General features: G+C 44.7%; 1 protein-coding gene across 1 annotated transcript in view; it reads left to right on the top strand.

The window, feature by feature from the left end:
- The window catches only part of LOC129844095 (plexin-B2-like), a 220055-nt gene that overhangs the window by 139237 nt on the left and 68391 nt on the right, over nt 1–12427 (top strand). The window lies entirely within an intron of this gene.

Consider the following 12427-nt stretch of genomic DNA (forward strand, 5'->3'; position numbering starts at 1 on the left):
TGTCTTTGTCTTGCTGGTAGATGTCTTTGTCTTGCCGGTGGATGTCTTTGTCTTGCCGGTAGATGTCTTTGTCTTGCCGGTAGATGTCTTTGTCTTGCCGGTAGATGTCTTTGTCTTGCCGGTAGATATCTTTGTCTTGCTGGTAGATATCTTTGTCTTGCTGGTAGATGTCTTTGTCTTGCTGGTAGATGTCTTTGTCTTGCTGGTAGATGTCTTTGTCTTGCTGGTAGATGTCTTTGTCTTGCTGGTAGATATCTTTGTCTTACTGGTAGATATCTTTGTCTTGCTGGTAGATGTCTTTGTCTTGCTGGTAGATATCTTTGTCTTACTGGTAGATATCTTTGTCTTGCTGGTAGATAATTTTGTCTTGCTGGTAGATGTCTTTGTCTTGCTGATAGATGTCTTTATCTTGCCGGTAGATGTCTTTGTCTTGCCGGTGGATGTCTTTGTCTTGCCGGTAGATGTCTTTGTCTTGCCGGTAGATGTCTTTGTCTTGCCGGTAGATGTCTTTGTCTTGCCGGTAGATGTCTTTGTCTTGCCGGTAGATGTCTTTGTCTTGCCGGTAGATGTCTTTGTCTTGCCGGTAGATGTCTTTGTCTTGCCGGTAGATGTCTTGTATCAGAGGTTGGAGAGATAATGAGTGATTTTGTGTTTATCAGCTAAACCATCGGTGGGAAGGTCCAGCTTTAAATAACTACATCCATTGTCTGAGCTACATGTATGAATGACGCTACTCAGAGAAACGCAGTGGACCAAAAGCTTTCATTATCAAACCTTACCGTATCTACATGGAGGCGGGGGTGCTTGGTGTCGTCAGTACCCAGGATAAAGGCAGCGATGCTAGGCATCGACACAGACATGGTCGCCTGTCTTAATCTAGAGCTCCATCCCTCCAGTAGGCTCTCTCTATAGAATGTGATTATCCTGGCATAGGCTCCATATGGATTGAGATCAAAGGGGATACTGGGAACAGACCCCAGAACATTCCCTGCTTAGGCTAACTTCTCCTTCACAACCCTGACTGGGAACAGACCCCAGAACATTCCTTGCTAGGCTAACTTCTCCTTCACAACCCTGACTGGGAACAGACCCCAGAACATTCCCTGCTAGGCTAACTTCTCCTTCACAACCCTGACTGGGAACAGACCCCAGAACATTCCCTGCTAGGCTAACTTCTCCTTCACAACCCTGACTGGGAACAGACCCCAGAACATTCCCTGCTAGGCTAACTTCTCCTTCACAACCCTGACTGGGAACAGACCCCAGAACATTCCATGCTAGGCTAACTTCTCCTTCACAACCCTGACTCGGAACAGACCCCAGAACATTCCATGCTAGGCTAACTTCTCCTTCACAACCCTGACTGGGAATCCTGGTGTGGCTCCATTGGGAATGGTTTGTGATGACAGACAGGTCATTTCATTTCAACAAGCCATGACCCCCACCATCTAAGATTGTTCTGAAATCCTTTCCGTTAGAAACAGATAAGATTAGCTTTCCTGAAACATTATTTTGTTGCAGTAGAATGTAGAACGGGACTTGAGCCTTACAACTTCAATGACTTATTTCTCTGAACACGAGAATTATCATCAAATTCACTGGGGTGAAGAAACAGTACTCTGAGCTGCAGCTCTATACTTGTTGTCAGACAGAGAGAAGTGATGCTGTATACTGGTTGTTTGGGTGGGATTGGAGTGGGGGGGTCCGTAGGTGACTTTTAACCGTCCCTTTGGTTCCCTCCTGTCTAACTCATTGTTAGATCAAAGTTTGGTTCAAATTGGATGTTAGGTACTATATTTATTGAAGATTATAAACTCAGCACAAAAATAAACTTCCCTTTTTCAGGACCCTGTCTTTCAAAGATAATTCGTAAAAATCCAAGTAACTTCTTAAATACATAAATACTGTTTCCCATGCTTGTTCAATGAACCATAAACAATTAATGAACATGCACCTGTGGAACGGTCCTTAAGACACTAACAGCTTACTCTGAAAAACACCAAAAGAAAGATGCCCAGGGTCCCTGCTCATCTGCATGAACGTGCCTTAGGCATGCTGCAAGGAGGCATGAGGACTGCAAATGTCGCCAGAGCAATAAATTGTAATGTCCGTACTGTGAGACGCCTAAGACAGCGCTACAGGGAGACAGGACGGACAGCTGATCGTCCTCGCAGTGGCAGACCACGTGTAACAACACCTGCACAGGATCGGTACATCCGAACATCACACCTGCGGGACAGGTACAGGATGGCAACAACAACTGCCCGAGTTACACCAGGAATGCACAATCCCTCCATCAGTGCTTAGACTGCCTGTAATAGGCTGAGAGCGGCTGGACTGAGGACTTGTAGGCCTGTTGTAAGGCAGGTCCTCACCAGACATCACCGGCAACAACGTTTCCTATGGGCACAAACCCACCATCGCTGGACCCGACAGGACTGGCAAAAAGTGCTCTTCACTGACGAGTCGCGGTTTTGTCTCACCAGGGGTGATGGTCGGAGTAGTGTTTATTGTCGACGGAATGAGCGTTACACCGAGGCCTGTACTCTGGAGCGGGATCGATTTGGAGGTGGAGGGTCCGTCATGGTCTGGGGCGGTGTGTCACAGCAGCATCGGACTGAGCTTGTTGTCATTGCAGGCAATCTCAACGCTGTGCATTACAGGGAAGACATCCTCCTCCCTCATGTGGTACCCTTCCTGCAGGCTCATCCTGACATGACCCTCCAGCATGACAATGCCACCAGCCATACTGCTTGTTCTGTGCGTGATTTCCTGCAGACCGGAATGTCAGTGTTCTGCCATGGCCAGCGAATAGCCCATTTAGCACGTCTGGGACCTGTTGGATCGGAGGGCTAGGGCCATTTCCCCCCAGAAGTGTCCGGGAACTTGCAGGTGCCTTGGTGGAAGAGTGGGGTAAACATCTCACAGCAAGAACTGGCAAATTTGGTGCAGTCCATGAGGAGATGCACTGCAGCACTTAATGCAGCTGGTGGCCACATCAGATACTGACTGTTACTTTTGATTTTGACCCCACCTTTGTTCAGGGACACATTATTCCATTTCTGTTAGTCACATGTCTGTGGAACTTGTTCAGTCTGTCTGTTGTTGAATCTTATGTTCATACAAATATTTACACATGTTAAGTTTGCTGAAAATAAACGCAGTTGACAGTGAGAGGACGTTTTTTATTTTTGTATTAATCCTATAAATTAAAATTTGGAGATCAAATTATATTTCAACTAAATGTTTCAGGAATGGTAATCATGTCTGTTTGTAACAACCGAAAGGATTTCAGAACATTCTGAGAGGGTGTGTCGATATCCTCTTAATTGAGCTTTTTGAGGTGGAACGACCCTATAAGGTGGTGGGAAACCGGACCAAACTGGTTTCTTTAAAGGAAGAGTAATCACTTTAACCTTTGCGTGTGTGTTGATTGGAAGCAGCTGTCTCACACATTACAGGACATTGGAAGTTAACAGCAGGGCAACGGGGCTAATTACCTCAGCACAGAGAGGATATAGTATAGCTTGACACAGTAGAAAATCATAAAATAACACTTACACAGACAGCACATGGACACACACACACACTGTATGTTGACGACACACACACACATTGAACACACACTATGTTGAAGACACACACACACACACTGAATGTTGAAGACACACACACACACACTGTATGTTGAAGACACACACACACACACACACACACACACACACTGTATGTTGAAGACACACACACACACATTGAACACACACTGTATGTATGAAACAGATCTCTTGAGATTGCGTGAGTTCTTTAAGTGAAACTTCCATGACTCCAGGTGAAATGTCATCCTCAGTGAGATGTATACATAGGTCTACCACGCTAATCAATAGACTTACCTGTCCTACCTTGAATCAAGGAGGAGATGGAGTCATTAACCCAGCTGAGGTACCTGGCAACTCTGAGAGAACCACATTTAGAGCAGAAGGTTCACTCGTACCTCTCCCCCCCCAAACGCAATGTGTCCATAGAAACCTTCTGTATGGTTGTTGGAAATGATGTAGGTGACTTACTGAAAGACAAACAGAAACACAAATCCTCTGATAACCCGAGTAGAGACGAGAGAATGGCTCTTAAGGACTTCAAGTCGGATCCTTCCATTATCAGAAACAGAATGTGACACAGGAGGAATTTGGATACAAAACAAATGTGACTGACAACCATCTAAAGGGGACTTCTATCACAAACTGAATCATGACCCTACCCTGGAATTCCAGCATATCTCATCCACAGTGGAAAGCTGTTGGGAATCAGAACAAATCACCCAAAAAGAAGTTGAATTTCTATTTGTGAAATTTCCCAAATTAACAACTTTCTTTACAGTCGCTAAATTACACACAAGTGTCTCCTCCTCCAGGTAAACCCACTGTAGCAGCAATCGACTCTGTGATATCCAACATTTCTACATTTGTGGATTAACACATTAAACCGACGGTTGAGAATCTCCCATCCTATGTCAGACTCTAGTCACATGATCTCATTGATAGAGGGCTTAGGAAGGATACCAGAGTGCATCCTGCTGGCCACTGTTGATGTGGAGAGCTTGTAGACTAACATCCCACACACAGGAGGCTTGTAGGCGCTGCAACACGCCCTTCAGCAGAGAGACTCTACCGTTGCTCCGTCCAATCATTGCATTTTACAACTTACTGAACTGGTATTATCCAATAACTACTTTGTCTTTGAGTCAGACTTTTTCCTTCAGATTCGTGATGTAGCCGTGGGCTCCCCTTTTCCCCCCTACTATGTAAACCTGTATGTGGACAATTTGAAGAAGCATTCCTTTATAAAACAGAGACACACCCCTTACTTTATAAACTACTCCTATGGAAGAGATACATAGATGATGTATTTGTGCTCTGGGAAGGAAGTCAGCAGGAACTAAATGAATTCCAAACTCTACTAAACTCTGAATACCTCAGATTCACAATGCAGACTGATGAGATAAACTACCTGGAGTTATGGATAATCAAAGAGAATGATGCATTACACACAGACCTATACACAAAACCCACAGATCTCAATACCCTGCTACATGCGGATAGTATGCATCCCCTTCCCCTCAAGAATGGTCTACCATATAGCCAGTTATGCAGGGTTTAACCAACCTGTGGCCACCAGACAGATTTTGACAGCAATGCTAAAAGAATGACAGAAATTCAAAATGAGAGGCTACAAGGACACAACTCTTGATGCTGCAATGATGAAAATATCTCAAAAACCAAGAGAGGAATTACTAAGAACTCAACCAAAGAAGAAAAACAACGCAACTGTCTTTTGCACTAAGTACACCAAGGGTTCGGAGAAAATGAACGCAATCCTGAAAAAGCACTGGCATATTCTGCAATCAGACAAAACAAATCACACACCTCTTCAAGGAGCCCCCACTGGTGGTCTATAAGCGTGGTCGCAATATTGGAGATACCTTGGTGAGATCTGACCTGCCCCTGAGCTCACTCAGACACTCTTGATACCTAACCCAAATGGGAACTACAAATGTGGCTCATGCGCACAGTGTAATAGCACTATAAAAACATCTTTCTTCAGACGCCCACATACAGGTGGAAAGATCCCTGTTAGGGGGATCATCTCATCAAGACCAAGGGAGTCATCTATCATCACCTGTTCATGTGGAAAAGCCCACGTAGGACAAACAAGAAGATAATTAAAACAACACAGCTGAACACCGCAGCTCAATCAGGTGTCAGAACACTGACTATTCAGTAGCAGCTCAATCAGGTGTCAGAACACTGACTATTCAGTAGCAGCTCAATCAGGTGTCAGAACACTGACTATTCAGTAGCAGCTCAATCAGGTGTCAGAACACTGACTATTCAGTAGCAGCTCAATCAGGTGTCAGAACACTGACTATTCAGTAGCAGCTCAATCAGGTGTCAGAACACTGACTATTCAGTAGCAGCTCAATCAGGTGTCAGAACATTGACTATTCAGTAGCAGCTCAATCAGGTGTCAGAACACTGACTATTCAGTAGCAGCTCAATCAGGTGTCAGAACACTGACTATTCAGTAGCAGCTCAATCAGGTGTCAGAACACTGACTATTCAGTAGCAGCTCAATCAGGTGTCAGAACACTGACTATTCAGTAGCAGCTCAATCAGGTGTCAGAACATTGACTATTCAGTAGCAGCTCAATCAGGTGTCAGAACACTGACTATTCAGTAGCAGCTCAATCAGGTGTCAGAACACTGACTATTCAGTAGCAGCTCAATCAGGTGTCAGAACACTGACTATTCAGTAGCAGCTCAATCAGGTGTCAGAACACTGACTATTCAGTAGCAGCTCAATCAGGTGTCAGAACACTGACTATTCAGTAGCAGCTCACTTTGTTGAAGCTAACCATCCAATCTCCTCCCTCAAATACACAGACATTGAGCATGTTGCTCTACCAAGGAGAGGAGGTAACGTGGAGATCCTGCTACTACAGAGGGAGGCTTCCTGGATATCCTGTCTAAAAACATTGACCCCTAGTGGTCTGAATATTGACTTTGATCTCAGGCCCTTCTTATGAACAAATCTTTATTTCATGAACAAGTCTTATAAATTTATAATCTTTCTACAGCTTATTAGCGTACACCAAATATGCATAACAATTATGTGAAATTGAGTTAAACAATAAGGTATGTTGATGCTAATATGATGTACAATATTGAATTATGTTTCTATATGATAACAACCGCGTAATATATTTAATATGCCATTAACTTTTTTTAAATTATTTTTTAAAATATATATGTAGATAGTTTCACCCCTCACTATTGTCATTGTTTACACCAATTGCACTGTTTGTCTACATAACCTGGTTCAAGTATTCATGACATTACCTTGAGGAAGGCACGGTGATGCCGAAACGTTGGTAAATACCCATTATATTGCTAAGAGTTTAAATATGGAGTGTGCAACTTTCTTTATTTTGATCGTTTATTTGCCGTTAGTCAGCACCTCCACACAGACACATTTGTCTGGGTGTGCGCCAGCTCATATTTTTTAACACACACACACTATGTTGAAGACACACACACACACACACTGTGTGAGCACGCAGACACACACACAGAAACTGACAGGCCGAATCTCTGAAACCCACAACCCCAATCTCCCCAACCCCCAGTCAGTCAGACGGTCACATTGTGATATGAGAAACCACATCACATGGTTTATGACTTATATTATGACTAAATATTTCTGCTGTGTGTGTTCTTCTGGAGTTGTGGGCTAAGCAGCCGAGAGAGAAGGTTTTGTCCAGAGTTGTGAAAGAGGAATCAAATGGTCAGCCTTGTGCTGATGAATGAACACAAACCCTGATGAGTAACAGTCGTCACGCAGCAAAGCGCCTCACAACACTCTGAGTGCTGACAATAACAACTAATACAGCCCCATCAGGTGACACAATGCTGTGCAGGCATCTTAGGAGACATCTCCCCATAGTACTGATGACATGGGGGGCGGGGAGGGGACGCAGGGAGGTGTGTGTGTGGTGCAGGGAGTTTATGGGACACTGGGAGAGCTGCCACGGTGGTTTCTAGCTCTACTATTTCATCATAACAAAGACCCAGTGAGAGCTGCCCCTGTGGTGTCTAGCTCTACTATTTTATCATAACAAAGACCCAGTGAGAGCTGCCACTGTGGTGTCTACCTCTACCATTTTATCATAACAAAGACCCAGTGAGAGCTGCCACTGTGGTGTCTAGCTCTACCATTTTATCATAACAAAGACCCAGTGAGAGCTGCCACTGTGGTGTCTAGCTCTACTATTTTATCATAACAAAGACCCAGTGAGAGCTGCCACTGTGGTGTCTAGCTCTACTATTTCATCATAACAAAGACCCAGTGAGAGCTGCCCCTGTGGTGTCTAGCTCTACTATTTTATCATAACAAAGACCCAGTGAGAGCTGCCACTGTGGTGTCTAGCTCTACCATTTTATCATAACAAAGACCCAGTGAGAGCTGCCACTGTGGTGTCTAGCTCTACTATTTCATCATAACAAAGACCCAGTGAGAGCTGCCACTGTGGTGTCTAGCTCTACTATTTCATCATAACAAAGACCCAGTGAGAGCTGCCACTGTGGTGTCTAGCTCTACTATTTCATCATAACAAAGACCCAGTGAGAGCTGCCACTGTGGTGTCTAGCTCTACTCTTTCATCATAACAAAGACCCAGTGAGAGCTGCCACTGTGGTGTCTAGCTCTACTATTTCATCATAACAAAGACCCAGTGAGAGCTGCCACTGTGGTGTCTAGCTCTACTCTTTCATCATAACAAAGACCCAGTGAGAGCTGCCACTGTGGTGTCTAGCTCTACTATTTCATCATAACAAAGACCCAGTGAGAGCTGCCACTGTGGTGTCTAGCTCTACTCTTTCATCATAACAAAGACCCAGTGAGAGCTGCCACTGTGGTGTCTAGCTCTACTATTTCCCTCATAATGGTTTCTCAGAGAGCTTACTTTACTTGGGCTTTTGTGAGGAGACTGGAGGGCAGAGCCGGAGTCCCAGTTTGTGTTGATTCTCACTCTGCCCCTCTGTTCTGCACTCATTAAACGTTGTTATGCACGGATTCATACTGTAGACCATCATCATCATCATCATTGTGGTGGTCTGAGCTCTAACACCATGTATGGAGCTTTTAGGACTGTTTGTTTTCTTCAAAAGCTTTCAAGACTGAGTCAGAGCTGTTACGCTGTGTGTCTGTTTGATTGATAGCTCCACGTAGAAGTTGCCCTTTGTCACAGGTCTACAATCAGCTTACTTACATAGCTTCCTTAACTTCCATTAGAAGGAAAAATACCAACTGACCTTATGTCAGTGTGTAAATGTAACTTCATTCTACTCATGGGCTTAAGTGTCCTGACAAGCCCCAGAACTCACTGAGATATTATCACGTTGTTCCCACAGAGGTATTTCAGGAACGGACTGAAGTAATATCTGGGTTGCCTTGGGTAAGAACACACTGTCTTACTAATACAAAACAGAAGAGAGGAGAACAGGACAGTAGGACAGGAAACAGTGGAACCAGATAGAACAGGACAGAAGACAGTGGAATAGGACAGAAGACAGTGGAATAGGACAGAAGACAGTAGAATAGGACAGAAGACAGTAGAATAGGACAGGAGACAGTAGAATAGGACAGAAGACAGTGGAATAGGACAGAAGACAGTGGAATAGGACAGAAGACAGTGGAATAGGACAGAAGACAGTAGAATAGGACAGAAGACAGTAGAATAGGACAGAAGACAGTAGAATAGGACAGAAGACAGTAGAATAGGACAGAAGACAGTGGAATAGGACAGAAGACAGTAGAATAGGACAGAAGACAGTAGAATAGGACAGGAGACAGTAGAATAGGACAGGAGACAGTAGAATAGGACAGGAGACAGTGGAATAGGACAGAAGACAGTGGAATAGGACAGAAGACAGTGGAATAGGACAGAAGACAGTGGAATAGGACAGAAGACAGTGGAACAGGACAGAAGACAGTGGAACAGGACAGAAGACAGTGGAATAGGACAGAAGACAGTGGAATAGGACAGAAGACAGTAGAATAGGACAGAAGACAGTAGAATAGGACAGAAGACAGTGGAATAGGACAGAAGACAGTGGAATAGGACAGAAGACAGTAGAATAGGACAGAAGACAGTAGAATAGGACAGAAGACAGTAGAATAGGACAGAAGACAGTAGAATAGGACAGAAGACAGTAGAATAGGACAGAAGAGTAGAACAGAACATTGTGTTTCTCTGTTGGGCTGTTCCTGTTGGGCTGTTCCTGTTGGGCTGTTCCTGTTGGGCTGTTCCTGTTGGGCTTTTCCTGTTGGGCTGGTACTGTTGGGCTGGTACTGTTGGGCTGGTATTGTTGGGCTGGTATTGTTGGGCTGTTCCTGTTGGCTGGTACTGTTGGGCTGTTCCTGTTGAGCTGTTCCTGTTGGGCTGTTCCTGTTGGGCTGTTCCTGTTGAGCTGGTACTGTTGGGCTGGTACTGTTGGGCTGGTACTGTTGGGCTGGTACTGTTGGGCTGTTCCTGTTGGGCTGTTCCTGTTGGGCTGGTACTGTTGAGCTGGTACTGTTGGGCTGGTACTGTTGGGCTGGTACTGTTGGGCTGGTACTGTTGGGCTGGTACTGTTGGGCTGGTACTGTTGGGCTGTTCCTGTTGGGCTGGTACTGTTGGGCTGGTACTGTTGGGCTGGTACTGTTGGGCTGGTACTGTTGGGCTGGTACTGTTGGGCTGGTACTGTTGGGCTGGTACTGTTGGGCTGTTACTGTTGGGCTGTTACTGTTGGGCTGTTCCTGTTGGGCTGGTACTGTTGGGCTGTTCCTGGCAGAACATCAGGCGTGTAGAAGCCTTCTACGTAATCCCCTGAGAGAGAACTTAAGGCAGGCAGTGTTGGTATGTTGTAAATGTATTCATGGCTGGTTTGCATCAGTGCCTGGGGAGGAGCCATTAAATCAAATGTTATTGGTCACATACAAATGGTTAGCAGATGTTAATGTGAATGTCGCGAAATGCTTGTGCTTCTAGTTCCGACCGTGCAGTAATATCTAACAAGTAATATAACCTAACAATTTCACAACAACTACCTTATACACACAATTGTAAAGGGATGAATACGAATATGTACATAAAAATATATGGATGGCCGAACGGCATAGGCAAGATGCAGTAGATGGTATAGAGTACAGTATATACATATGAGATGAGTAATGTAGGGTGTGTAAACATTATATAAAGTAGCATTGGACCAATAAGCACTGTATTATCCCCCCCCCCCCCCCCCCCCCCATTATTCCAGCAGCCTTCCTGCTGAATGGTAAATCATCTGGAAGTATGGAGCAAAGAATCAATTACTGACTGGTCCCAGATCTGTCTTAGCCTGGTCCCAGATCTGTCTTAGCCTGGTCCCAGATCTGTCTTAGCCTGGTCCCAGATCTGTCTTAGCCTGGTCCCAGTTACTGACTGTTCTCATCTCTTCTAATGAAGGAGATGAAGAGGTTTATGAACCGGGTTAAATGTCAAAGTGCTCTAAGTGCTAATAGAGGAGCTACAGAGATCATGGTGGTGTTGTGGTCTGATTTTAACGCTTCATTTAACATGTTTCTACTGAGGATGTTGCTTTGTTCACTGGGTCAGAAGGAATGTGTCGGAAAGGGTTCCCTTTGGGTCACATCCAAAGCTTTTGGTTCGGTCTCACAACAACCCACCCAAAAGTTTTGGAAAAAAGTTTGTGAATCGTTGTGAGTTTTTGCAAAGAGGAGTTTCTCTGCCCCCATGCTGAGGGCGTACTCGTAATGCAACAGGACACCTTTGTTACCTTGGCCCTGAGCCACTCCTCTCAACCTCTCTTTGAATCCCTTTGATTCGAGGAGAGTTTGACTACCGAAAACCTGTAGGCAGGGATGAAAGGATGAGGGGAGGAGAGAAGAGGAGTTTGACTACTGAACCTGTAGGCAGGGATGAAAGGATGAGAGGAGGAGAGAAGAGGAGTTTGACTACTGAACCTGTAGGCAGGGATGAAAGGATGAGGGTAGGAGAGAAGAGGAGTTTGACTACTGAACCTGTAGGCAGGGATGAAAGGATGAGAGGAGGAGAGAAGAGGAGTTTGACTACTGAACCTGTAGGCAGGGATGAAAGGATGAGAGGAGGAGAGAAGAGGAGTTTGACTACTGAACATGTAGGCAGGGATGAAAGGATGAGGGGAGGAGAGAAGAGGAGTTTGACTACTGAACCTGTAGGCAGGGATGAAAGGATGAGGGGAGGAGAGAAGAGGAGTTTGACTACTGAACCTGTAGGCAGGGATGAAAGGATGAGGGGAGGAGAGAAGAGGAGTTTGCCTACTGAACCTGTAGGCAGGGATGAAAGGATGAGGGGAGGAGAGAAGAGGAGTTTGCCAGCAAAGCGAATGCTGCATACGCTGCTTTCTTTTGGGGAAAAAAACATTTTATCGGCCGTGTCAAATTCACTGATCCACATCTCAACATCTGAGGGGAGTTAGGGGAGCGAGTGAATTGATTTTCCCTCCTTTATATTTAGTGGGAAGGATGAAGATGAATAATAATGAAAGTGGAAGGTAGGAATGCTGAAGTAGAACTGAATAACTTACTGCTGAATAAATAATAATTCAGAAGATGTTATTAAACGTTGTAAACCTTAATGTCTTCATGTTTATTTCATGTCTTGTTATTATCTGTTGAAACGTCCCCTCAGGCCTGTCTGTGATTACTAAGTTACAAAGCCACAGAAAGACTAATAGAATGGAATGATTTAAGATTAGGAACTAATTATATATTTTCCCCTTATCTGTATCTTTCTATCTCTCTCTTCTCCCCCTCACTCCTTCCTTCCTCTTCTTCTTTCTCCCTCCTACCT

The sequence above is a fragment of the Salvelinus fontinalis genome, unplaced genomic scaffold (assembly GCF_029448725.1).
Source record: "Salvelinus fontinalis isolate EN_2023a unplaced genomic scaffold, ASM2944872v1 scaffold_0172, whole genome shotgun sequence".
NCBI lineage: Eukaryota > Metazoa > Chordata > Actinopteri > Salmoniformes > Salmonidae > Salvelinus > Salvelinus fontinalis.